Source organism: Chroicocephalus ridibundus, chromosome 1, assembly GCF_963924245.1.
Source record: "Chroicocephalus ridibundus chromosome 1, bChrRid1.1, whole genome shotgun sequence".
Classification (NCBI taxonomy): domain Eukaryota; kingdom Metazoa; phylum Chordata; class Aves; order Charadriiformes; family Laridae; genus Chroicocephalus; species Chroicocephalus ridibundus.
In genome coordinates, this window is record NC_086284.1 from 71,346,610 (window position 1) to 71,373,488 (window position 26,879).

At 39.6% G+C, this 26,879-nt stretch overlaps 1 long non-coding RNA gene across 8 annotated transcripts in view; it reads right to left on the reverse strand.

Annotated features, from left to right (window-relative positions):
• The window catches only part of LOC134517507 (uncharacterized), a 199,618-nt gene that overhangs the window by 60,312 nt on the left and 112,427 nt on the right, over positions 1 to 26,879 (reverse strand). For all 8 annotated transcript variants that reach the window (XR_010071654.1, XR_010071653.1, XR_010071652.1 and 5 more), the window contains one exon: positions 17,127 to 17,268. This is a non-coding gene — a long non-coding RNA (uncharacterized LOC134517507). The remainder of the gene's footprint in view (positions 1 to 17,126; positions 17,269 to 26,879) is intronic.

Consider the following 26,879-nt stretch of genomic DNA (forward strand, 5'->3'; position numbering starts at 1 on the left):
TAACAGAAACAGGCAACACTGGTCAGTATGGTAGGTAGCGTGCATAAGGGGCTAAAGAGTAACTATGAATTGCTGTATATGTACCAACTGACTGCTCAGGGTAAACAAATATGGTTTCAGTAATAACTGATATTCAAATAGAAAATAAATAGCAAGCATATCAGCATTATGAGGCTCTGATTCCATAAAGGGTTCAGGTGATCCCATGACGGACAGCTTAGCTTTGTGCAGACAGCCGCCCTGATGGACACTGGCACCCTCACTGAACCTAATGGAAATTACCTGGAATCTGTCCAGGCATCCTCAATGCTGGCCTGTGCAAGTGAAATGTTGGTGGGGTTTTTTTGTTTTGGATTCTTTTTTTCATTTTCTGTTACTAGAGCTGCTCAATGGAATTATAGCCTGTTGTACTCACACGCTTTCCTGTTATTTATGTGTAATACCAACTCCACTCCACTACTTACTACACATGCTTCCTTTGACACCAGTCTTTCTACACCTAGGGCTCTTAAAAACTTCCCTCTAGTAAGCTCATATCTTCCAAGCCTTGATGATTCGGACAAAGAGTCTATTATAACTCTTCTCTCTCTTGTGTTGGGTGGACTTGCTATTCTATATGAAGTCATACCTAAACTACAGGGCTTTTTCACAGGGGTTGGATGTTGAACAGAGCATTCCATAAATTATGCAGTGCCTCTTTTTAGAAACTTGAAGAGGAAGGCTCTGTGCAACATTTATAAGGGAACCTTGTATCATAGAAAACCTGCATTGTATGAGATTTCAGGCAACTGTGAGATTTGTGAACATCTCTGAGAAGTTTGCGCCTCAGCATGCAGGGTTCAGGCAAACTTTCAGCAGTGTGTAGGAAGGTTCCCCATTGCCCAGCAAGTTTGTAGGAAACCTCAGTCCCAAGAGGATCTCTCTCAAGCAAAACGCAAATACGTTTCTCTCTACTTCTTGGCCATCCCTGGTGGAGAGAGGGTTTCAAACATATCTATCAAGATGTTTTCTTGCAGTAGGATAGAAATGGAATTCCTGAGGTGTGTCCACGCTGTCGAACTTCTGGCACTGGACAATTAATGGAGGGAGACAGTGTCACTTCAGGGGTGATCTGAAGCAGTAGCCATTAACAACACAAACAGCTTAAGGAGACAAATCTCCTGAGTAAGTATGTGGCTAAATTTGGATAGTCTTAATACCTCATACTGTATGTTTCAGATTTCCCCATGCAAATAGTGATAAATAAAGTCCTGCCCCCTGTTCCTCATGGAGGTGACATGAAATGTTAAAATACTAGGTGGGGGATGGTAGACAATGGGAGGGAGCTGTGAGTTAATTGACTGGCATGTCTATGAGAGCTGTGCGTGAAGGCCACCTCCAGGACTGGCAACTCAGTGTGCAGAGCACTGCACAAACACATAGGAAGAAATAGCCATCAGCCCAAAGAATCTGCCATCCAAATAGACAAGAAAGATGAGAAGAACAGAGAAACATAGAAGGGTATGTTATTTCTGGGGTTTGCTTTCATTGTCTAATCCCATAGTCAGTAAATTCCGAGGCAAAAAACCAAACAACCTTTTCATTCAGCCAGAACCCGCAGCAGATACCTTTCAGTGCGACCTTACAAAATTTTTCCAACATCCATCAGGCAGCAGGCTCTTTTAATGAGAGGATGTTGACTACCTCATCTATGTTCCCAGACTACATAGTTTTCAGTTAGCCTGGCAGAAATAGTAATTCTGACATCAGGGCTACCACTGATTACCATTTCACAGGTAGCAAAGAAGCCTAAATTGCCAATAATAGTTGTAAAAGAGTTAGTGAATGAAGAGTAGAAGGCAGGCAGAGAGACACAGTGAGGAATTATACAAACTATAAATTGCCTAATTTTATCATTTTACATATTCCTTTTCTTCTAAAAGTGGAATATTATACAAAACAGGCCAAAATGAGATATCCAAATTGACTTAATCTGTGGTAAAATAGTAGGTGCACAAGACCTAATAGTACAGTGATCAAAATAAAACATCTTAAAAGAAAAAATATGAATTAAAAGGCTTTTAGCTTTTGAGAAAGGGAATCCCATTGTATAATTAGATCATGAACTAAGGCCTTTCACCGCGGCAAATTCATACTGTGCACTATTTAAGTGCCACCTCTTGATTCTCCTACTGCAGCTTCTAATAGCAAACCCTGTTCTGCTTTTCTTTGTGCAAACCCAATCACATCACATCAAATTATACAACTAATTAACACAAACTCCTTAAAAAATTGCATATTATTTTGGCAAGCCAAATTAACGTCAGTCCCCTGAAACCATGTTTAGTAATTCCCACTGACTGTAGTAACGCCTACTACTGAGAGAAGGGCTAATCAACTACAGGCTCTCCTGCTGATGAGCTGAACCAAGTTACCAGATGTTTCTGCCTTCCTAGGCTAATGAAAATGTCATGCATGTTTTTCTCTCCACCTAGATGAAGAACTAATTCCACCATGGCCGTGGTCTAGGTAGCTCTCCGGTGCTGTGTCCGACAAGGTCCCGCTAGTTAATCCTGAGCAGGCAGGTACAGCCTTGCTAAAGGTGCTCTGGTATGAGCCAGGTAACCCAGGCCGCCGAGGCAGCCTGCTGCTGGGGCTTCCTCACGCAGGTGATGGAGAGCAAGGGGACAGCTGATGAACGTCACCGTGGCAAAAAATATTTCCATCATATCGTACTGTATATAAAAGCTGGGCAAAGTATGGGTTTTTTGTGTATTGGTAAGAGGTCCCATCGGTATTAAATTACTTAATGAGATGTCTATTGCAATTAAAAGAGGCATAACATTTATATTAACATTTTAAAGCTTGCTTATTTCAGGAGTGTCAGTTTACATGAGTCTAAATAGGCAATAATGAACATGATGAAGTATTCCATATTAAAACTGAGTACTGTGTAACTGTCTAGTAAAATCTTAATATTAAACCATACTGTATAACTTACAGGGCAGTATAAAAGCTTCACATTTAGATTTATCCCATCTTGATTCTCAAATAATGGACTCGCGATTAAATATGAATACAAATGAAAAAAATGCATTTGCATGTAATCTTACAAAATACATTTACGCGATACATTTATTTAAAAAGCTTACAGTATACTTTGATGGATGATACAGTCATTTTCAGAAACAGTAAGCCATAATTTAGAGATACTGTGTAATTATTTAACAGCAATATTTTCTAAGTTCAGCTGACTTGTACCTCTCATGCTAGATGCTAGTGCTAGATTAAAAAACAGTGTATCGGTAGGCCCTACTATCCCAGATGCTTACCTGGTGCAGAAAGAGATATGTGGTACATTTAAAATAAGGAAGGGAATTAGGTCTATTCATATGGCCTTGGTTTGAGAAACGTAGTGAATGTGTTAATCTCAGACCCCACCCCCAGCAGCAAAGTATATTCTTTATTTTGTTTTTCAATAAATCTGCAGTAGTATATATAGACTGTAAGCAGAAGTTAGGCTTTTTATATTTTAAATTTCCTTAACATGCTCATTGCTGTATTAACATCTGTTCTGAAACTCCCACCACCACAGCAAGGAGGCATCAATTAACATCAGTTTGGAAGTGACAGATATTCAGTCAAGGAGGAATAAAACTCTACCGCAATTTTTGCCAGCAAAATCTCATCATATGTGCAAAGATGCAGTCTACTGGTAGCACCAGTTTGATATTTGAGGGGATGGATCACTGAAAGAATGAGGTTTGCCTCTCATGAAAGGAGACATGCGTGAGCCCTTAATTCTAAATTCAAAGATAAGGCTACTGAACTGAGAGTGACCTGGCTCTGGTCCCAGAAAGTTGTGTTTCACTGGATTTAGTTTCTACAGCGCAAAAACCTTGCAGTGTGAGAGGCAGTCTTTCAGACAGTTAGACTCACTTGCCAGTGAGAGAAATCCTGGAATATTGAAATTTACACAGGACAGTGCGGGTTGCTAGAGCAGACCATGGACTACCTGACACCCGGTCATCCTGTATCACTTAATGTGCAAGCTAGTAGTTACTAGAACAGTGGAGGTTTCTGTCTGGATTTCAGGACTTGCTGCAAGAACAATGGGCTTGAAAAATCCTGCTATTTGATCATCGAAAAGGTACGGTGTTGTGCAAAGATCCATGTCCAAGAAGTGAGAGAACAGCCTTGGGCCACCTTGGCAACTGTACAGTTCTTTCAGCAGCTTCCTTTGCTTTCACATGGTATGACTTTACAAACTAGAGTATCATTGAGAAATTAGTGGGAAATTAAGAGTGAAAAATAGTTTAGGCACTGTTAGTATATTTGCCTTCCTTGACAAACAAGAAATAAATTCTTAAAAAGCAAAGAGAGGGAGAGATAGAGGAGTGAAACTAAACAAAAAGCAGGCTTTTTGGAAGACAAATGAATGTTTCAGCTGGAAACTAATTAGAGGTTTTCGAAGTACGGAAATTTTCAGTGAAAATGTTTCCCTTTCAAAAAGGAAATTGCTGGTCTTCTTTTAGTGAGGAAAAGGTTACTTTTATAAAGTATTTTCTATTGATCTTATCAACATCTCTGTGATGGAATGACAAGAATCGAACAAACATTGCTGAACTATGAAGAACTTTGGCTTAGGTCCAATAATTTTGGGGCCAAGAGCAGCTGTCATGAAGAGTGAGGGACTTGTGTAGGAGAGTAGTTATTCCAGTGGTGAAGGCAACTTCTCAATATAAAAGAAATAATCAAAGCAAAAGAAAAAAATACATGTATATATACAGAGAGAGAGTGAGAAAGAGGAACAGTCTAATATTATCAGACAGTTTTGGAAACGTGGGAAATTAAATATGTATTTGGAGGGGGTATAATTGAATATTCCTCATTGTCTAGTGGATTCCACAAAATGAAGGAGATTTTGTTTCCTTACAAAAGCATTTCCCTGTGCACTGGTTTGTGCCAAAAAGAAAGAGAGAAAAATCACTTCGAGCAGTTCGAATTAAAAGTAATAATCCTGGACAAAAGACTGCCCTGAAAATCACAGGGTGACACTAACATAACTTTGGCCCATGCACTTTTTAGTCAGGAAAGGGTCATTGGAACCTCATGTATCCTGGTCTGCAGTTCCTGATTTTCAGTTTCTGTAAGGTTAGAGAAGGAATGACAAAATTTGGTCCTAATCACATCCACGAGAATCAGGTTAACTCTGGCACAGCTGTGTTCTGAATAAAACCTTCAATTGTATGTAACAGTCACGCGATCATGTTCCCACAGGGCTTTTGGGTAAAGTCTGGAGAAAAAACGTGGGGGTAATCCCTCCCGCTGCAGAACTGGGAATGAAATCAGACTTCTGCGCTATAGGTGTTCGCTCACTTGTTGCTAGCTTCTCTCTGTCCAACTTGCTAGCATTCACCAGTTTCATAAACTTTTCTGGGAGGCTATTTGCCTGGGCAGTAAAAATAGCTAAAGGCCTATTCACATAAAAAATAATATAGAGGCAGGACAGCAGCTGAGAAAAACAGTTCTTGGAGAATGACAAAAATGATCTAGGATATCTGTTACTCCCTGAAAAGTCTCACAAGTTTATCCATCGTGCTGAAAGTCTTCTAGCATGAAGGAATCCTGCAGCATTCAGGATCACAGGAATGTTAAGTTGTATCACACTGGAAGTCCATTTGGTCCACTGTCCTGTGAACTGTGATCAAAGCCACACACTTCAAAGGAAGGTGCAATGAAGTATGAACAAGACACTTACGGAAATATCCAGCTTTTGATTCTTCTTTCTTATTCCAGACAACCAGTGAATGGCTTATGCTTTGTAGCTAGAGAATTTCTGCCTCTTCTAGCTTTTAATTTTTTTTTTTTTGGTATCATTGTGTACCTTCTTTTCATATACAAAAATCTTTCCATTTAGTTTCAATAAAATTGAGATAAAATGTAATCCTATTGCATGAATTTCTCGCCATTTTATCAATATTGTGCGATTAACTTTCCATATTCATATTCACCTATCTTGGTGGATAAAATACACTTTTTGTCAGTCCAGTAGCCTTTGAAAGACTTAGGAGAACAAGTTATAACAATCTGTTCAAAGAATTTCGTCCCCTTTGCTCTTTGCAATGCAAAAGCTTCAAAGGTCAGTTCAGATAGACTTTGCACACTCCAGAGGTGTTCACTATTTAAACTCACGGATACACTTCTCACGCAGGCAAATTTTAGCATATAAGCGGCTTTTAAGATATATTTGCCGTGTACATATGTTTATTCCTTAATAATTGAGCAAGATGATGAAGACTCTGCTGGAGAAGGTAGTTGCTGGGAAGGGATCATCAGTCCCCTGAGAGAGCCAGGAAGTATTTTGACAGACTTGAACTGACACAGTAGGGTAACTCCTTTCCTTTCTTCAGCTATTCCAAGGATAATAAGCTGTGTTGGATTTCTTCAAGGAGGAAGAAAAATCTTTCTGCTTTGGCCACACAAGCTCCACTAAACTTTTTGGAGGAAAATGTTTCTTCCTTCTGTGCTTGCACTGCAGCTGAGGATAAAAAAAGAAATAACGCTTCCCTGACAAAGCCTTCAGACCATCCTTCTGGAGAGTTCTTATTTGATTGCAAGAGTATGAGAAAGTCTAAGTATTAAACACATCTGAATTTAAAAATTGTTTTCAATTTTGTGGATGGCATTGACAGACATACAGTGTTTTTCTTACATGGGGGTAAGACCAAATGGTGTCCTGACTTGTACGCTACTGGAACGTTGAGTTTTTTGAGCAGACTGAGATAGGGTTTGTTAGGGGTTTGCAAATTTTTAAAAAGAAGTCTGTAATCTGACAGTGATTACTGATTTCTTTGTGACCTATGATTGGGACTTGCAAAAGAGCTATATTCACTCCTTTGAGTTTAGCAGATGTATCAAGTATGAACAAGGGCACAAATCAAAAGCCATGGAATAAGTTAGATTTTGGACTGGGGAGTATACTATAAAAATAATAACAAAGGGAATTGAAAAGGCACTGAAAGAAAAGACTATGATCCAGTTTAGGTCCACACATGGTAATGCATTATTGAGCAGTTATTTCTCCCAGTTAATCATTAAATGCACTCCTATGCTCTTAAAAACTAATGTGAGGAACAGTTCTTGGACAGAGAATCAAAATACACACAATGGATATTTGAGTAAGAAGCATGCAAACCAACAAAATCACAGCCCTCTGTTCTGTATAGCTCTATATTCCTTTACAACTAGGTTGTTTCATTACTAATTCCAGAGCATTAGTATGTATTGTGTTATTCTGTACAGCTTGTTGTACAGAAACAATTCAATAAATGAAAAGTCTGAATCCTAAGTATTATTATTATTTTTGTTCAGATTTGCTTTGTGGTGCAAGATTCTTTTGATTGCTTCAGACCTACAACAATCCCCTGTTGTTTATCATAAATAACAAGTTGTTTTATTTCTCCAGGCTTGCAAGTTTCATTTTCTTCTGTTGCTATAATTTCTATTCATTTTTAACATGAACACATTTTCCTACAGAAGTGGTCTTCTATCTAACTGTACCTTGTGATTTGTTGGCTGTGAAAAGCATTCTAGTTGATGAGAAAAGGGTGAAAATCATTCCACCCCCTCACCAGAGTGAACTGAATTTTCTAAGGATATATTTTTGCCCCTTTGTGAAAGGGGATAGGTAATGCCCTCATTTCTGATTGCCCACTTGCTAGACGTCTTTCTATAGTGACTTCGGAAGCGAATTACTGGTGGTGCGATTAACTTGTATTTCCCACAGAATTCTTATTGTATCAACTTGATCCAGCACTGCCACAAAGGAATATTGTCTTTGTACAAGAAGTGCTGTTTGAAGCAGCGTAGTTGGTGTTGATTTGCCCAGGATCACCGGTTTTGCAAAATCTTTGAAAACTGTACAGTCTTTCTTTTGAACTGATCTTTTCTATTATGGGTGAGTAGAGGGAATTATGGCTTCCATGACAATAACTTATCTCATATTTATATCTGTCTTTCTTCCCTTGTGAGAGCTTTGCATATTTTCCATGCTGAAAGGTTGAATAACAGGGCTGTCTGACACTAACACTGTAATTTTTAACTGTGGTCTTTTAGCCATTTTTTTTCCCAATCAGAGCCCTTTACAGCCCATAGTTAGGGATTCACTGGTTTTATGAAAACAGATAGGCTTGATCATGCTGGTCATCTGTCCACTCTGCCACTCTGCACTAACACAAGAGAGTACACGTGATTTACTTCAATGAACTCCTACTCCCACAGTTTCCCAGTGTCCCCTCCCTGCAGTCTTTGACAAAGATGTAATCAGTCATTTTGGTCTTCATTCAACTGTGAAAAAAAAAAAAAAAAGTGCTAAGAGAGACTATAAGATGACCAGAGTTTGTCTTGCTGTCTATCAAACTGGTAAATCTGCATAACCAATTTACACAGGTTTTCTAACTGTACGTGAAAATGAGGTACAGCTAATAGCATGCCTCTGATAAAAGTCTATTGACATTTTAACTGCTGAAGACCCATTTTAAACCTGCAGAATCTAAATCTGCTGAGGGCAGGGGAGCTGAAGTGTTACATCTGCCGTTTCTTGCGATCGGGAATCCTTTTTCCACAACTGCAGGGGCAGCCGCATCTGACAGGCGAGGGTTTCCCACTGACGTGGCGAATCCATCAAATACCTGAGTGCTTCCTACTGAAGGCACACAGTTTCTTCAGGAGTTCAAAGGAAGCACTCAGCATTTCACATGTCATAGCAAACACTTCCACTGCATCCCCAGATCACCTTTGCGCAACTTATACTCCTGTACTTCTTTTATTTTTTGGAACGTCTGCCTTCTTTTGCTGTTTTTCCTTACAAGGCAAATATGTTTTAGTCTCCACCACATTATGAACATGCAAGGAAGCAAGCAAGGAAACACTACAGGTCTTCTTGCATACTCAACAAACACCATTTCCTTGAGTATGTCCCTTTGAAATACTTATAATGGCTCGGATTCCTCTTCTTCCAATTATTTCTTCAGCACTTCCTGATCCATCAGTCTTCACTGCCATGCCTCTCAACAAAATCTGTCAGGCATCCTTCCTGCTTCCAGAACCGAATTTATTCATGTCTAACTTCACATGCCCACTTTCTTTTATTTAGTTTTCTATGCTTTTTCTCCTTTGAGCTGCTTTAACACTCTAATACCTCTTCATTATATGCTCTCTTAGATCCCCCAATGCTCCCTCCATCTTATGTGTAAAGATCCCCTGATTTTTTTCCTGATTCCCTTCTCTCTTTTTCAACCCTTTTTTTTTTCACCTTTGGATAATTTTGTCTGCAAATATAAATGTAGCTAGCAGTTCTGTTTTGGGCCATATAGATGCCTGTTTTTGCCAAATTTGCATTCTGTCCAAGCAAACCCCTCACCTTTACTGGCTAATGTATCCTTGTGGATGTCCAGCCATGAGCTCGAGTTCAGCAGAGCTGAAGCAAAACAGCCAAATGTCCCTTAACCTTTTTTCCTGTCTGTTACTGCACAAGTAATGCTTATTTCTCTTGGTGACTCGCACCTATTCCTGATCTCTCACATCCAGGCCATGTCTGAATGTTGCTGACTCTGCAACGCATGTCTAAGATGCATTCTTCTCTCACTTACCTACCACTCACCTTAACTTTTATCTGGAGAACTGCATTCTTTTTTCCTTTCCAGCACTGACAGCCGCTCTTGTTTCCCACTTATGTCTGTTGAAAAGACAACATCAATCACAGTTTTCCAGACTCATGGGATATTGCCTCAAGTCCTTCTACTGGATTTCCTTTCCCCACCACACTGAAAATTATGTTTCTCATCTTCTTGACTTAGCTTATCAATACTGCATGGTGTTGTTCTTGTCAAAGTCTCTGGTAGACATCCACCATCTACTGGTTAAAGTTCAGATGGGATCTCAGTGATGTCCTCCTCCTTTGCGAGATTACCCTGACCAACAATTCTGAAAGTCACCTCACTATCTTCTTTCAAAACTTTAAATCTCTCCATCTCTCAGTGACTGCTTGGGACCTAAGGAGAGCTTTGTTTTCCTTATGGAGATGTCTTCATCTGAACTACTTTTCTGTTATCTTCAGTGGAAAATAATACATGTTTATGGTGTAACTCATCTGACTTATTTCAGGTGTTTACTGCAAGGCAAGATGAGTTTCACTTTACAAGTGATTATTCTTTCATATTGACTGCCGGGGATCACAGAAAAGCCAGCTCAGATGCAGATGATTTTGCAGCTATTCCAAGAAGCCTACCTAGTTATCCAATGACGAGTAGATATAAACTATATCTATAGTCTATATATATCTATAGACTTAAACACTTAAATTTAGGTGCCCATGGTGTAGGTGTCTACATGTCATGTAGGAGTCTAAGTTATCATCATATCAATGGAGATCTAGTTAGTAGAGTTGATGGAGTGTGGAGAGCAATTCAGCTGAGCATATGTCCGCACCAGAATGAGTAGAATTACTCTCTAGTCTGTTCTAAATGGATCTTCACAGACTACAAGAGGAGCTTGGACATCTAGCCCATATGTCAACATCTGTATGTAGACTTAGATGTCTTTACCTTATACTGAACCCCACCCTGAACCCATCTGAACTAAATACAAATTCTTCCCCAAGACTCTGATATGTTTATGTTTGGATAACTCTAACCATCTAACTGGTAGCTTAATTTGCCTAAACTTTGTTTCGTATTGCTGGCAAATGAAGCTACCACTGTTACCTCAGCTTACTGTAATACTGGATCAGCAGACTCAGTTAACGGAACTGCATCTACTCAGTCATCAGTTATTCCTTTGATCTTGATGACTTGGGACTATTTGCTGTATAAAAACCTTAAATATATGATCTTTAATGCATACAGAGTACTTTTACCGACTCATGAGGGCAAAGGCAACACTATTTGGGAACACTGCAAACAGTGACATGTCTTTCTGGGAGTAACATCCCAGACAGATGTTATCAACTTGAGTTTGAAGCTGACTTTCTCTGTGAGAAGGCAAAAATGGTCATTAAACTGAATGGTGTACCACTTTTCTGCCTTGTGTGAAGTTAAAGAAACAAACTTTCCTCTAAGAAAAGCATATTAAATTGTAATGCTAGTTAATCCAACTTCCCCTGCTGCACACAAAAGAAAAGCTATTGCCACCCACGCTTCAACAGAATATTTTATAAAGAACCTCCTCTCTTAAAACAAGGGACATTTTTATCCTTTTTTTCTTGATTCCCCTGCTTACATCTGGCATGACCTCTCATAATTTCCAGGATGTAGACCTAGCTGTCTAACGACATCAAAAAAAGAACCATTTAGAGAGAAATATATCAAATTCAAGTATCTCTTCCTCTGGACAAACCAAATCTTTAAATCAACTTGTCAAGGAGTTGCAACCTCTTTCCTCCATCATATGCAATAAGATCATGGCCTCATATTAAATTATTTTTCCCAAACAAGCACAATACCCAGTCATGAGCTTGAAAACTGCAGTGCTTGAATTACGCATTCCTTTCCTAAACTTTTTCCCTTTCCCAGCTTCTTTAAGTAGGCCATATTTTTTCTCCAGTCCTGCTAGATTTCAGGGGCCACCATTGATATTCTTTTGGTGAAAAAAGGATTTTTTTTTTGCCTCTGGGCCTCTCTGCTTCAGTGTTTGGAGGAGGAGCTTTTAGGTCAGAAAACTTATCTTGTCTAAACCAGAAAGCTGCCACTTGGCAATGTAATCCCTGCACCTGCATTGGTGGTGGTGGGAAGGAGTTGGCTATGGAGCAGGGTGTACTGTGTGCTCAGCAGTCAGTCCCCACTTTATCTGCACTAATACTGTTGTTCTGGAGAGGCAAAAGGGAAGGGGTTCGAAAAGTTATCACAATACTTTTACAATGGGTCTTTTGTAACCCAAAAAAGTAGTATGTGCAAACCAGAGGATAGCGGGGATACTGTACGCTTTACTACAGCTGGTGATACTTACAATGCCTCAAAGAGTTTTGCTGGCTTTAGCAGCAGTCCAGGACCATGTAATTCCTCAGAAATGTGAGGTTAAGAATAGACAAATAGAAAAATAGGGTGATGGGTTACAAATAGAGCATGCTTGGCGCTTGATTTTAGCTGACATTATACATCCTTGCCCTTTTACTACATATTGCTCACGAGGCCTGGATAACGTTTCAGCTGTATATTGTAGATGTTGCACAAAATTTCTGCCGTGTGGACACACGCACACACTCCCCCCTTGTCCCCACCCCATGCGCACGGATGCATACAAAGGTAATGCCCTCGTTGTTCATATATTACAACAACCCATACATGGAAATCTGCAGAGCAGAAAAAACGTGTCCATATTGGTGGATAGTTAAGGCTAGCTTAGCTTGGATATTTAGGGTGTATGCTGAGCTATGGGATATCAGACATGATCTGCTTTGCTTTGGGTTTGTTCTAGCTCCTATAACATGGCAAAATTCATACTAAATTAGGTGATGCATGTTCACAGGAAGAGGAAGTTGTATAGGCATTTTGCAAAAACACGTATATATATATGTTCTATATTGTAAAATGTCACTTAATCTACTCCATCACTTGAAGCAGTTTTCTTCACAAATCTTGAGAAATTCCTCCTCCTAAGATAAAAATATAACTGGTTTGAATTGCACTTTTCTAAAGAAGAAAATAGGTAAAAAACATCCCCTTGCAAGGGTGTGCGTGTGTGTGTGTGTGCATGAATCCATGTGTTTGTTAATATTTTTAAAAGAACTTTATTTTTATGCCTCCTTTATCTCAGCAGAGTGTCCGGCGTGTGATCAAAACATTGTCATATGCACATAAGACATGGGGAAAACGCATCCTACTGGCCTGCATTTCCTCATCTGTTACAGATATAAGATCATTAGCTCCACAACATTTCAAATTTCTCAAAACCTGAAAACCAGAGAGCGAGAACCGTGCACAGGAGAAAATCTCTTTTCATCACACTGGGATTATTTTTCTATCCCAGGTGCTCGAGCCTGGGCTTTCTCTTAGTCTAATTGATAACTGGCGGGCTCCTCCCCTTAACCCGCTGACTTTTGTGCGTTCCCTTCCCGGGCGACTACTGTTTCACTGTTCTACCTCATTCACTTATGGTTGACCTGGAGTTCCTGGGTTAAGCTTCCCCACTGGTATTCAACCTTGGACCTTATTATTGTTCTACTTGTCTGACCTCCGATACACTAAATTCTAACAAGGTGATCTGAAAAAAATCACTCATTTTTTCTGTGTGGTTTCATGGCTCGTCTTTTTACCGCTCTCGGCTGATGTTCTTTTCTCCACTTCAGACCACCAAGTGCTCTGCTTTAGTTTGTCAATTTATAGTGCTGTCATGGTTTCAAATGCTGCGACCATTGTGTAGAATATACTCTCCTGACCTCTGAAGCAACTTTCTGTATTTCAATTGTTAACTCATTAGGGTTTGGAAGAACAGCTGAAAAGAGAATGGTCTTTTTCCCACAATTGCTTCCAATGAGCTGCTTGAAGAGTCATCACAATCCAGGATTAAGAGAAATCAAGAGGATGCTGCTAAAAATTAGCTCCAGTTATTTTCCATTCTTGTCTAAAGGCAACAAACAAAACCCCTCAATCCCAAACAATACTGATGCTCTTCTTCATCAGTTTGCTACTAAGATGCAAGAGAGTGGCACATTAATAAAGCTACTAATGAAAAGATAAACTTCTGATTTGGGTAATTCAAATTGTTTGCCAAAGTATGGCAAAATATAGACAAAACATGTTCTTTAACATCATTTCTATATTCCACTACTTTTACTATCCACAAGCAATCCTTTGTTTGCACTAGTCCTTTGTCTTTGGATCCTAGGCCCTGAACTGACTTCTTCCAAGTTTCTGTAAGAAATCCTGTTTCAACTCTTCCCCTTTCAAAATGCTTTTAGAGGAGAGAGGAAGAGGAATAGAGAAGTGAATGGAAAGTACCACCAAATTTCATCCTGAAGTCAGCTAGACAACAAGAGTGCAGTCATAACCATGGCTATTAACAAAAAAAAAAATAAATCTCCTTGCCTTCCTTCTTTTCCATTTAAGTGGAGAAATCATCTTGCTCACTGAGCAAATAGAGAAGTGCTTCTGCCATTTAGGGACAGATTTACAGCATTACCAAAAAGTTCATAATTTTCACAGTCTGAATTTTCAGATTAATGCACAACATCTTATTTCTGAGGTTTCTCTCTGTAGCAAAGACTGAGCCACCAGTTTCTGAATGGTAAAAATAGCCAATGGTTTTGCTATTAACATGGTTTAGAACTTAACAGTTCTAAACATGTAACGTCTAGTTACGTGTGCAAAATTTCTTTTAAACAAAATGTTTTGGATGATTTTTCTACCTTTTCTCCAGCATCACAGGTGTTTAGCTCTACCACAAATTTTGATATCAACCGAAAAAATTAACTTTTTGGTCTTCATGGCAACTATGTTGAGACTTTAACAGAATATTTCATTTGGAGAGAATAATTGGTACAGCGTTCTTCCAGGTAGCACCAATCATGGCTGCACAGTTTTCTGATAACATGAAATACTTGAATGCATCCAGAGAATCGTAATAACAACAGCTTGCACTCTTGTGGGTTTCATCATCAAGGGTTTCAGAGTACTTTGCAAACGCTAGTTTAAACTTGACAGTTTCCCAGAGGACAAGGCTGACTTGGGTGTATCTATACTGATTTAAATCAGCATGATATGGGAATAACTTTTTTCCTCTAGATCCTATAATACCTTTTTTACAGATGGGTAAATTGAGGTATTGGCTAGCAAGTGTCTTATTCAAAGCCACAGGCTGTGTCAGTACAAGAAATGCGATCAGTATCTGAATCTTGAGCCCTGTGAATCACTTGCTAATTCTTTCATCATGCTTGATGATTTGGAATTTAACGGTTTTGTTCAGTATAAGTCCACTTGCTTCAAAAGACTCTCTTTTCAACTGTGTATATAAACAATATTAGCATAAGGTTTAAATAATTAAGAAACCAGAAGTTAATGACTATTTTAATAGAGTTAAAATGATGGTATAAAGTGGAAGGAATATAATCATTGTGGAGTTGATACTGCCTAAAAACAATGGATGCATTTGATTGCCTATGTCAAACACCATTAGACTTTTTACTTTAATAAAACAATAAAGCCAATACTATACAGCAGCTTAAATCAATTTCCCCAGAATGATATTACTGCTGCTGTCTCTTCCAAAGTTGTAGAATATTTCTTTTCTGAAGAGGTAAGGAGCTCTCAAATCTTATTGTTCCATTTAAAAATATATATATTTGCATGGATGATAAAATAGTATCAGAAAGTAATTTGTGTTAGTGTTTGTACAAGTAATTGCAAAAAAAAATAGGCTGGCTGACTGTGTTGCTGTGCTTCTGCATCATTGTTTTTAACAGATGGTTTACTATTACGACTGTCTTTACTTCAACTAGACTTTATAACCTTGGAAGATTTTTTGTTTGTTTGTTTGTTTGTTTTGCTTGGAGTTGTAGCGCACCATTTGTATTTTAAAAGTTTATGTGGGTTCCTTTGTCAGTGCTTTGAATCTCAGTTAAATTCTGGTCTCTTACGGTGCTGGGATAGTAAATCTGTGCTTGATCTGGACCCAAACGTATTTTGATTGTAAATAGAAAGTCTTCTTTTATGAGGATGTTCACTTCACAGCTTGAGCAGTGTAATTTTTATACAGGTCTCAGCAATCAATAAAAAAGCCACAGGAGGAATGATTTATCTTGTTGGTTACAGAGACTGTCACCGAGAGAAATTGTAAAAGATCAATTTACACAACCTGGTGTGAGAACGTTATTGATATAACACGGCTGATCAGTTTCTGGTAGTCTATGGGCAGACGAGGAGGAGAGAGCCCTGCCCTCAAATAGGGCCACTCACCAAGATCTTAATAGACTCGCTGGTCCATAAAATGGACACGAAGCCAATGAAGGGCGAGATTCTGCGCGCTCATGGTACACTGACTGGCCTGCAGGAAAATGGATTGGCTCAGCTCCGATTAGTTAGTTAAGCAGTGTCATGCATCCTCCTCCTTTTTTTTTTTTTCTTCCCCCCCCCCCCCCACTGTGAGAACTGTTCACTTGGAGACTCACTGCCTTAATTACAAAGGGCCCTTTTAACTACAGGTCACAGGAGTTGGCTCACTTGACAGGAAATAAGGAAACAAGCTACCTTCCTGGAAAAAAAAAAAAAAAAAGAAAATCAAACTTCCACTCCTCAAATTAGTTAAATGAAGCTTATCAGCACTTGTTAGTTGATCCTTTGACAGTCTGTTAATTGCAGCTGGTACATTAAGTTATGTTATAACCAGCAGGACATATGATTAAAAAATAAATAAATCTACGGATATGCCACATGGCATGTGTTGGTGGAGAAAACAAAGTAAGAACAATGTTGATCTTTGCTGTAAATATCACAGCTCAAAAGACATTTATAGGATATTTCCTTTCTTATTCTGTAGAATTAAATTGTATTCTAACTGAAGGGGTTTCTTCGGATCAGAAAAGAGCTTCTCTGCAAAATGAGATTAGAAAGGTTCTCATTGGGTCTTCTTAATAAAAACCAACATTGGCTACTCTGTAAATATAAGCAGTTTGTACCCATGGATGATACACATACAGCTTTTAGCATGCTTTTCCTGACATATACTCTCCATTATATTTTTTTATTTACAGACAATAATTTCTCACTGTTATTACCAGACAGAAAGAAAAGAACATTAGCAGCATTAAGAAACCCTGTGGCAGTCGTTTCTCCTTTGTAAGAAGTGACTCTACCGTATAACTGCTAGCAAAATAAAGGATCCAAAGGCACATCAAGGGGAAAAAACTGTTTTCATGTGTTTAACCTGTTAATTATAGTAATCTACACTACAGTGTAAGTATTGTAACCTGGAATGGGAAATGTGTGTTTGAAAGAATGAGCTGACTAAGACAAAAATGATTAAATCCACACTTCGAATGGATGATTTTCATATGTAATTTGAGTTACACATTCTTAAGTTGTTTCATTTTCACATTTCCATACTCATCGGCATGTATCAAAGTGAAAGACTAGCTGAAATGAATGTTTTCTTACCTTCATCTGCTGGAGTATTTTAAATACTTCTCAAAGACTGAAAGACGTGTTCTTCTGGACCCACAACGTGTGTTTTAAGAGGTGTTTCATGCTTAATAGGAAGTCAAATTTTGAAATCTCATGCATCCTGCTTCTTTTTTATCTATGGAAGAACACATATAAATGCAATGTTACTTTCATACTCCGGAATATTCAAAGTCCCTATTAATTGTCATTGTCTTTCCACATGATCGATCAGGCAACAGGCCTCTCACTGTGGCCATGATACATGTCCTGAGCACAGACAAATGTGTCACACACCCTGCCTCCAGTTTCTTCAGGTCTAAAAGTCAAATTCTTTGTTCTGAAAATGGATGGGGTGCAGGTGCCGTTCCTCTCCCTATGCCTTCCTGTGCTCAGAACAGAAAAGAAATAAAGGCTATGGAAATATTACACCTGACCAGCGCGAAGAAATGGAGCTCGTGAGTCCCAAGGAAAGGGGTGGGTGGGGGAGGAGAATGGAGGTGGCCAGATGGTGATGATGGCAGCTAGAAGGAGCCAGGGCTAGGGCAGAGAGAAGGGCAGGAGGGAGCTTGCTCTTAGTATGTTCTCCACATGCTGAAATGACTTGCTATTACTCTACTCCCACGTGTGCTAGTAACCCCTCAAGCACGCAAACTTCTGGAGTGAGAGGAATAGCCTAGTCCAGCTGTGGATCTTGGTCCTTTCCACTCCTGGAAAAGATATCCACCTCTGAGGATACATAATGAGGTGCAAGGATGACCACAATGCCTGTTGCCCTTTTCTAGACCTCTTGTCTTACTCATTCTTGATCAGGTTCCAAGCCAAATTTGGTCACAAATAGGCGCTTATGCCTTTTTTTTTCCAGTGGGGGGTAGGCAGAGGAAGAGTTGTTTTCCCTCTGCAGCTGCCAGGCCATTCACTGCCTCAGGCAGTCAGTGATCATTACCCAGCCGTGTTCCTCCCCTGCCCTTCTCGTAATGAACTTGGGCTATTCCCAGCACTCAAACAAATGCTGTTCCCTGTGTCCGACACACGGATGCTACCTGTGCAGAGCGACTGAGCCGTCTCAAGTATGATGGTCATCTCCCTTTCTGCTTTGATTCCTTTCTCATTTCCCTTCTTTGCTTTCAGAGCTGCTACTAAAGGTTCGCCACACTCCCTGACTCGAAGTTGGACGATTCCAGTGACTATTCCCCAAATTAGTGGCCACTCAGAATTGCAGTAAAACATACTGAGGAAGCTCCTCACCAAGATTTTCCCTGATTCATTGTAGGGGCAGCTGATAACAACACCCTGTATTCAGGTTGTTAAAGCCTTTCCATTATAGAAAATCCCCATGACCTTTTATTTTGAGAATCTCTCACATTTCTGTTGTTTGTAGAAGGTGTTTGATATTCAGCAGAGGAAATCCCCATGGGCCACAGAAGTGTCTTCTCTTTGTCCCATGAAATTCCGTTTAGGATGCAAAGTGACAAAAATTGCCATTACTCCTCTCTTATTTTTCTCTCTTGGGAAAATGCTGGTAGGCTCTAGGCCGCTGGCCAGGCTCATACTGGCACTGCCAGCACCAAGAGACACACTGGACCAGCTGAAGCCAAAAAAAAAAGGAAAGACAGGTGAAGAAGGGAAAAAGTCTGTGGTCTTATTCCACTTAAGCCCTTGCATTATATAAAATTCCCAGGTGAGCGGCTTCCATCCCAAACCACTCCCTAAAATCCTTAGCTCAAGGGGTAGGAGTCAGGTAAGCCAGATCAGGCTGCTTCTTGACGCCTTGTAGACTCTAGAGGTTTTCCTTGTTCATACACACACACAAAAGCACCTTTCCTCAGCTAATGCGCACCTGTACAGTTGAAGTTCTTGATAACTCTAGCAATAGCATTCTGTACTGTAACACAGAAGGTTCAAGATTCATGTGTAACTTATGACACCAGAAATAATAGGAAAAGGAGTGTTAAAATAATTTACAACAGAATTAACTTTAAATTAACTTTCCTGAGGCTGCAACAGCTAGTACTTGAGAGTTAAAAAATACCTCTGAACCCCAATTTATCCCCTTTTACATTAATGCACTCTGGTGCAAATGTGTTTCATATGATCATACTGCATTTTCCAACTGACCCTGTCTATATCAGTAATCAGGGCAGAGGTATTCAGGGGGTAAGAAGTTGTTAGCACATACAACTAAAATGCTGACGTTTTAGTCTTAAATGCTGGATTTTACAGTCCAAGTAATTATTTTTCCCTAGCAGTTTGTGACCCTGGAGTCTCATATGTTCTCATATTCAGAAATAACACATGCTATCCACTAAAGTCAATCTTAGTTCATGTATGTCATTCTTTGGTTAAAAAAACAGCAAGATTTAAGAATTTCCAAGAACTTCCTAGATGATAGCCTCACAATCCATATCATTAGTGTAGTTTGTGAACTCAGTCCCTGAAGGTGTTGCACACTCCTAATATTTTACTTCTTATGTAGAGGGATCCTGCTCAGGACTTTATGGAAGAATATTCCTTGCCATGGAACAAAAAGCTAGAACTTCCTTCTTCACCATTGAAGCATAGACCTCTACTGCTCACTGTGCTCAGATATCAATTTTATCCAGGATTCACAATCATCAGATTCTGGAGAGGACCACACACACATATCAAGAGGACCACATTCACCTTTGACTGAAGCTTTTAATAACTAGATTTGGGTGAAAAATAAATTTCTAGTTTAGAGGCATTTCAGGCTTTACTGATTCAGAGATAAATCCTATGTTGCTTTCAGAACCTTTCGTGACATAGGAATTCTGGGATTTTTTTGAAGCCTCACAGGAGTTTCTGAAATGAAATATGCTCTCAGGAACTTGGCAGCTGATGAGTAAAGTTGACGTGATTCTTGCTAGCTTCACTTCAGCTCACTCCAGAATAGCAGCGGTTCAAAGACTCAAGCACGTACCTTAAAATGTTTTTAACCTAATGTAGAAATCTTTACCTGTGCAGTATAAAGGTCCTTCTATCTATATTTAGACAAATAGACTAGTGTCTTCAGTCCCTTTCTAGGGAGATTACTGGTAGTACAAACATGTGAACCGAGTTTCTAATGACTAAAGACATTTGTAAAATATTTCCAGCTAAGATGGTCTTCTGCAGCATGGGGAGGCACTGAGCACTGTGCCAAACCTTAGAGGAACATGCCTCCTCCTACTTGCTGTTTGCTTCCAGCAGGGAAAGGACTAAGAAAGCCCACAAAGCCCCAGCCACACCAACGCTCGGCAGCACATGTCAGCACTGCATTAAATGGATAAACTGAGGCTCTGATGATTGCCCCGCCTCTTACTGCCAATTAACAAGACATAAAGCCAGAGACACTGGCACCAAGGCAGAGGCTCAGAAGCCGCGCTGCTTGGAGGATCGCTCAGCCTCTCTGCAGATATAAGCAGGGCAGAAATCAGTTTTTACTAATTGCAGCGGATACCGTGAGATCTGTATCACCGCTCTTTCGGAAATGAAATGCAGGTAACGAAACCAGCTGAAATGAAGACATTACCAACTTGTGACAGTTATTCATGACACACACATGAATAGAAATGTCTCAGATGGCATTTAGGACAACCGTCAGTAACTATCACTCAAATCACCTGGTCTCTTTTGTTCCCCAAACAATTCTTTTTGCTATGGCAAATGCAGTTACCAAAGTGAATTCTCATTCTGACGCGTTTCTATGTTACTTCTGTTGGATGGTATTGCTGGTGAGCGCGGGTGAGATTTACCTGACTGAAAAAGGCTTTTCTGCCTGGCAGAAAAGGACCTGGGGGTTCTAATTGACAAGCGGCTGAACATGAGCCAGCAGTGTGCCCAGGTGGCCAAGAAAGCCAATGCCATCCTGGCTTGTATTAGAAATAGTGTGACCAGCAGAAGGAGGGAGGTGATTGTCCCCCTGTACTCAGCACTGGTGAGGCCACACCTTGAGTATTGTGTCCAGTTCTGGGCACCCCAATATGAGAGAGATATCGAGGTGCTGGAGCGAGTGCAGAGGAGGGCAACGAAGCTGGTGAAGGGCCTGCAGAATAAATCTCATGAGGAGCGATTGAAGGAGACGGGACTGTTTAGTTTGAGGAAGAGGAGGCTGAGGGGAGACCTCATCACTCTCTACAACTACTTGAAAGGACATTGTAGAGAGGTTGGTGCTGGTCTCTTCTCACAGGTAATTAGCGATAGAACAAGAGGGGATGGGTTCAAGCTGCAGCAGGGTAGGTTTAGGCTGGACATTAGGAAAAAATTCTTCACGGAAAGAGTGGTCAGACACTGGAATAGGCTGCCCAGGGAGGTGGTGGAGTCACCATCTCTGAATGTGTTTAAGAGTCGTTTAGATGTGGTGTTAAGGGATATGGTGTAAGGGAGAACTTTGTAGAGTGGAGTTGATGGTTGGACTCGATGATCCCAAGGGTCTTTTCCAACCTAAATGATTCTATGATTCTATGAAGGCAAACTTGCCTTAGGTGTTTACATTAGAACGAAATGTGTTATGCCCCGGAATTGTCTTCTTCCTTCCAGCTAGGAGCCAAAATCAATGAGATGTAGAAGGCTGCATCTGTGTAACCTCAAGACCAGAGTAGTAGTGTCCACCTGGGTGCTCTTTAAGGACAGATGTTTCACCAGTAATACGAACAGTGAGGATGGTGATGGTATATGGTCTTGGTGCTGGTGTTGTAACTCCTGGCAGTAATGTTCTGCTGCTAATGCAGATAAGTTATGGCATTTTTGTTCCTACGTTTCCTTGCTTCCAGTTTACATGTATTTTTTGAAACTAACTTAGGTTTAAGTATCTTTTATTCAGAGAGCTTGTTAGATTATGACACTAACATGTATGCCTTTCTCATAAAAACATTTTAACCTAGAAAATACAGGCTTTTTGGTTGTATTAGTGGATTTTGGGTTGCTTTTTATCATGTTGTTTTAAGTTCATTTCTCTTTGGAAAGACTATTTTCGCAACACACTTGGTTGTACATAGACAGAGTTTACAAGGTGCACTAAAATTGAAATATCAAAGAGAACTGTTGAAATGAGATGCTTGTGAAATGTGTGCAATTATCTGCTATTAACTCATCTGGAATCCTGTGATGAGCAAACTGTGATTTTCAATGTGTCATTACATTGTTGCATCAATGGGTTGTTCAACAGCTCAATTTAAAAAATACTCAAGAAATAATCATTACAAGAGGTAATCCTTCCCATTTGATTCAAATAAATCTGTTCCAACATTAGGCTGACATGATCATGGATCTCATGAGGTTTCAGTGCTTTGTTTGCGTTTGCTTTACAGTATTTACTGCTGATTTCATTGTTGGGTGTTTTATTTTTGATAAGACATCTCGGATTCTGTTTTCTAATTATGTAAAGAAGCCTGAGGGATAATTCTACCATTTATGATTTCTTGCTTTAAGCTACAGTGACACAGTGGTGTTCTTCACACAGAGTCAAAGTGGTTATTTTGTTATTATGGTGCTACAACATTTTTATCCTCTGGATAATTTCGCCTCTTCTGGTGGCTTTTCATCTGGAGTTACCCCCTTCTAGCACTGAACAGGTAGATCTATTCTGTGTTTTTCATTTGCAATTAATAGAATTTGTGTGGAAAATAGTCAGCAGTATTCTTAATTTATCATTTTACTGTGGCTTTCTTCTTCTGCTACTCAGTAGACAGGTGTTCTGGAAAATCTGTCTTGCAGAAGAAACTATCAAGTTAAATATGTAAACACACTCAACAATTTCTCTTCTTAACAATATAACTTTCTGTCCGCTGTTTTTCACCTTTTTAAAAAGGAGTCTGTAAAACTGTTTCCAAGTTGCACCATGTCAGACATTACCTATTTGAACTTGATTGGCTTTTGTCCAACATGTATTCAGCAAGAACTGCTTGTTGACAAAAATAATTGCAAGATTCCTTTTTTTCACCCCAAAAGAATGTATTTCTACTGCATTGTGACTTCAGAGTTTTTGCTATTGGGCAATCAGTTTCCAAAAGTTTGTACTCATGTTTTAGGTTCTACATAAACTTAAAAATATTCCTTTATTCCTGCTTATGTGGTGATTTTTCTTCTGGCTTACCATTCAGCATAACTGTAATGATTGCATTTCACATATGCCGGCTCCTTCCTCTGTAACCAGTGTAAGCATCCAATTGTTTTGGCCAGAAACAGACTATATTTCAGTGTGTCAGATGACGAAAAGCACAAAGAGGCTTCTAGCAGGTGAATATGTGCTGGTGCATACGCGTGGGAAGATACTGCTAGCAATTGTTAGGGATGAGGAATTAGCCAGCAGTAGTTTGTGTGATGCAGTAGGTGGGAAGAATCAGCCTACTGAAGTATGAGAAAGGCAGGATCAGCCAGCAGTTGTCTATGTGCTGGAGGTTACGAAGAGGTGGGTGGAAGAGAGAGTAGAATAAGGATGGGGGAAGAATGAAAAAAAACCACCAAAAAACAAAAAACAGTGGGAAAAGAGAAAAGACAAAGAAATAACCCAAGGAATGAAAAAACCACAAGTCGAGATACTACATGAAATGCCTGTAGCATCACACCATAGTCAAAGAAAAGACAGGATAAGGTGGTCACCTACATTTCCAGGAGATCGAGTGCAACTGGATGAAAACTGCAGGACAAAGTGTACTATTAGATGGCATTGAATAGTTCATTTCACCAATGAAAGCGTGCCTTTGTGTCAGAGAATGTATTGAGTTGTGAGACCGTGTCTGAGATAAATGATGAACAGACTACATTGATTTAGTGTAAACAGAACATTAGACATCAGGTGAAGAGCATCAACAAGAATAAATGGCAAAATAAAAACAAAAAACCCCCAAAACCAAAAAAAGAAAAGAAATTTTCCAATGCAGAATGTCACATCCTTCCAAGACATTCCTGCACGAGGAAAACACCATGAACTACTCCAGACTGTCACCATTTTGAACATTGGTGGCTGCTCAGTCATTTCCTATGGAAACGCTGAGTGCACAGTGAATACAGAGAGGCCCAGTTCACTCACCCAAGTGGTGCAAGTGACCATGAAGATGCGTGCTAAGTGTGTTTATTTGGGAAGCTAGAACAGAATGGCTGTTAAATCAGCTTCCTGCATGGCATCTTTCTTGTCCAAGAAGGCAATCCCTTCACAACATAAATTACCCAGGGCTGGCCTCCCCCTGTGGGTGCTAGTGGGGTGTAGGTGCAACTGTTTGAAGAACGGCTCTAACATAATGAAATAATGCAGGTGTTTGAATTGATGAAGTACTCACAGAGGAACCGCACCTGCCAAGAATAGGCAGAGGTACACGAACACATAATTTGTGGCTGCGTGAACGGACACCCAGTAGAGACCCTTTTAATAATTTACCACTGAGTCTGTGCAACAAAGTCTCTTACACTGGGAATAGCAACCAAGCATGAAAGGGCAAAGAGAAATAGCTGGCTGTTCAAGAAAGGCTAGTTGGCTGGAGAGAAAACTTTGCTTCTACCAGTTTGTTGCTGTGCACTCTTCACAGATTGTGTGTAATGGAGATTGTCAGGGAGTTGTTTAATTTTCGAAAAAATCAGCTAATCTATAATTTCAAAAGTGCCAATGAGACGTTCACCATGAAATGCAGGAGCAGGAACTCAGCTTGCCAGAGCCATCTACTGCCCCGGTCTCTCTCTGTGCTCACCAGTATATCCCAGGGAATCATCCTTTGGTCTTACTGACAGCAGGCAAGAGAGGCTGAATCGTCATAGAGACTGTAAAAGAACACACAGATTTTCTCTTCTAGGGTGTTCGTTCTCATTCATCCCAGGCAAAAGAAAAAACGGCTGTTTTTATTGAATGATGGCCATTCAGTAGTTTATATGAAGTGAATCTAGCAGTCTCTGGTGAATGTATAGAAACGGATGCGTACCACAAAGATTTCGGGTGGTACTTCTTGGAGATAACTCCTGAAGGGACGTGGAGCAGCAGCCACATCTTCAAATACAAGCAGGGATGCCTGAAGGGCTGAGGTTCAGGTGGCGGCATGATCTGCCTTGTTGCCGGCAAGTATCTGTTTTATGCACAAATGGCTACTTAAATATTCAACTATGGAGTGTTATTCTTTTTAATATGCATTAAATACATTTTTTCTCCCACACCCCTGCCAGTTCTCCTCTTGTGAAACGGCAGTGTGGTGAGGTTAGGTCCATTTTGGCAAACCCGGTAGAATCAGCGCCCTCGTTCATAAGCTGTGATTACTGTCCAGGGGAAAAGAGACCACTTTATATTTGTGAACATAAAGATCTGGTGACAGCAACTGAAGCAAAGTTTAAGGAATGTGTTTAAAAAAAAAAAAAGTGATAGAGGGTTTTTTATTTTGCTCTTGGCTTTGAAAGCAATGGAATGAAATGGCTCCATTTGAAAACAAAACCAGCATAATGATGTTTCTATCTCAAAATAAATCTTATGTTAATAAGGACCACTGGTAGTGTAGTTAGAGAGGCCAAAACATTCTAACCTCCATGGTTGAAAAAAAAAATAATAAATTAAAACAACAAGAGAATTTAAAGTTCTTTTTGGAAAGAAAAGAGAAGAAGGAGCAGGAGGAGGAGGGGGAGAAACAAAAGAGAAACTCTGTCTTTCAGTTCCAATAGTTCTTGATGTTTAAAATCTCTGAAGTTTTCTTATGTGTTATGAAAAGCTACAAATTTATCTTTTGCCATTTTCCCAAGGGAAGCTGACCCAAATCCACCAGCAGCAGTTGAAAAGGTTTTTCCAAGCTTTATCAAATGGCCCCAACAGAGACCAGCTTAAAATTAAAAGCTTCCCCTACCAGAGGGAATATATGTGACTTTAATAACTGAAATGTGTTTTTACTTTCTATTACAGGGGTCAAAAGGTTTCTAAACAAACCAAATTTATCAATTATTTAGAGCTGATTTCTTCTGAAGTGGTATTTCTAAGATATTATTTGGTGGATAAATTCAATGTTCTAAGGCCAGCAGCAGCATTTTATTCATAACAAATTTCTCCTAAACTGAATTTGCTGGGGCAACTTAATTTCCACTATCGTGTTTGCACTGTAGAAATATCAAGTGAAGTGTTATAGGCCCTAACTAGTGGGCTTTTCAAAGAGAAATTCCATATAAGCATGCTTATTCAGCACCACCCTGCTTGCCGTTTATTGCTTAAGAAATGAACTGTTACACTGTGTCTGCAGTAGAATTTCTTTAGCTGCTGAAATATCCTTAAAAACCACAAAGCGCCTTTAAAGTCAGGAAACAATATCTTAAACTACATTGTCACCCTTGCAGCAAAAGAAAATAAGATAACTGTCAGAAGTTTTGTTAAAGACATTTTAAAATGAAAGACCCATACACACGCGCACATAGATGCACGCATTTTCTTAGCTGTCTCTGAGAAGCGAACACTTTATTTAGGTTGTTGCGGAAGGGAATTAACAGTAAATTTAGAAAGAGACCATTCTTAATACCTAATAGGGTCCACTGACCATGTAAATACTCTGTTTGTTATACATTAGCTAAACATACATTGGGTTTCTGCCTAAAGTCTGCCATTTGGTGCAGGCAGAAGACGTTACGGAACAGTTCATAAATTCATGTGTAGCCCTGTTAAATGAAACCAACCATCCAAAAGCTGACATTTTGCCATCTTTAAAATAGCTGCCTCTCTTGCAGTAAAGCTTCAGGTTTATTTATGCAAGCAAATATGAAGTAGTAACGCAATCAAGGTGTTGCGGAGGCGGTTTT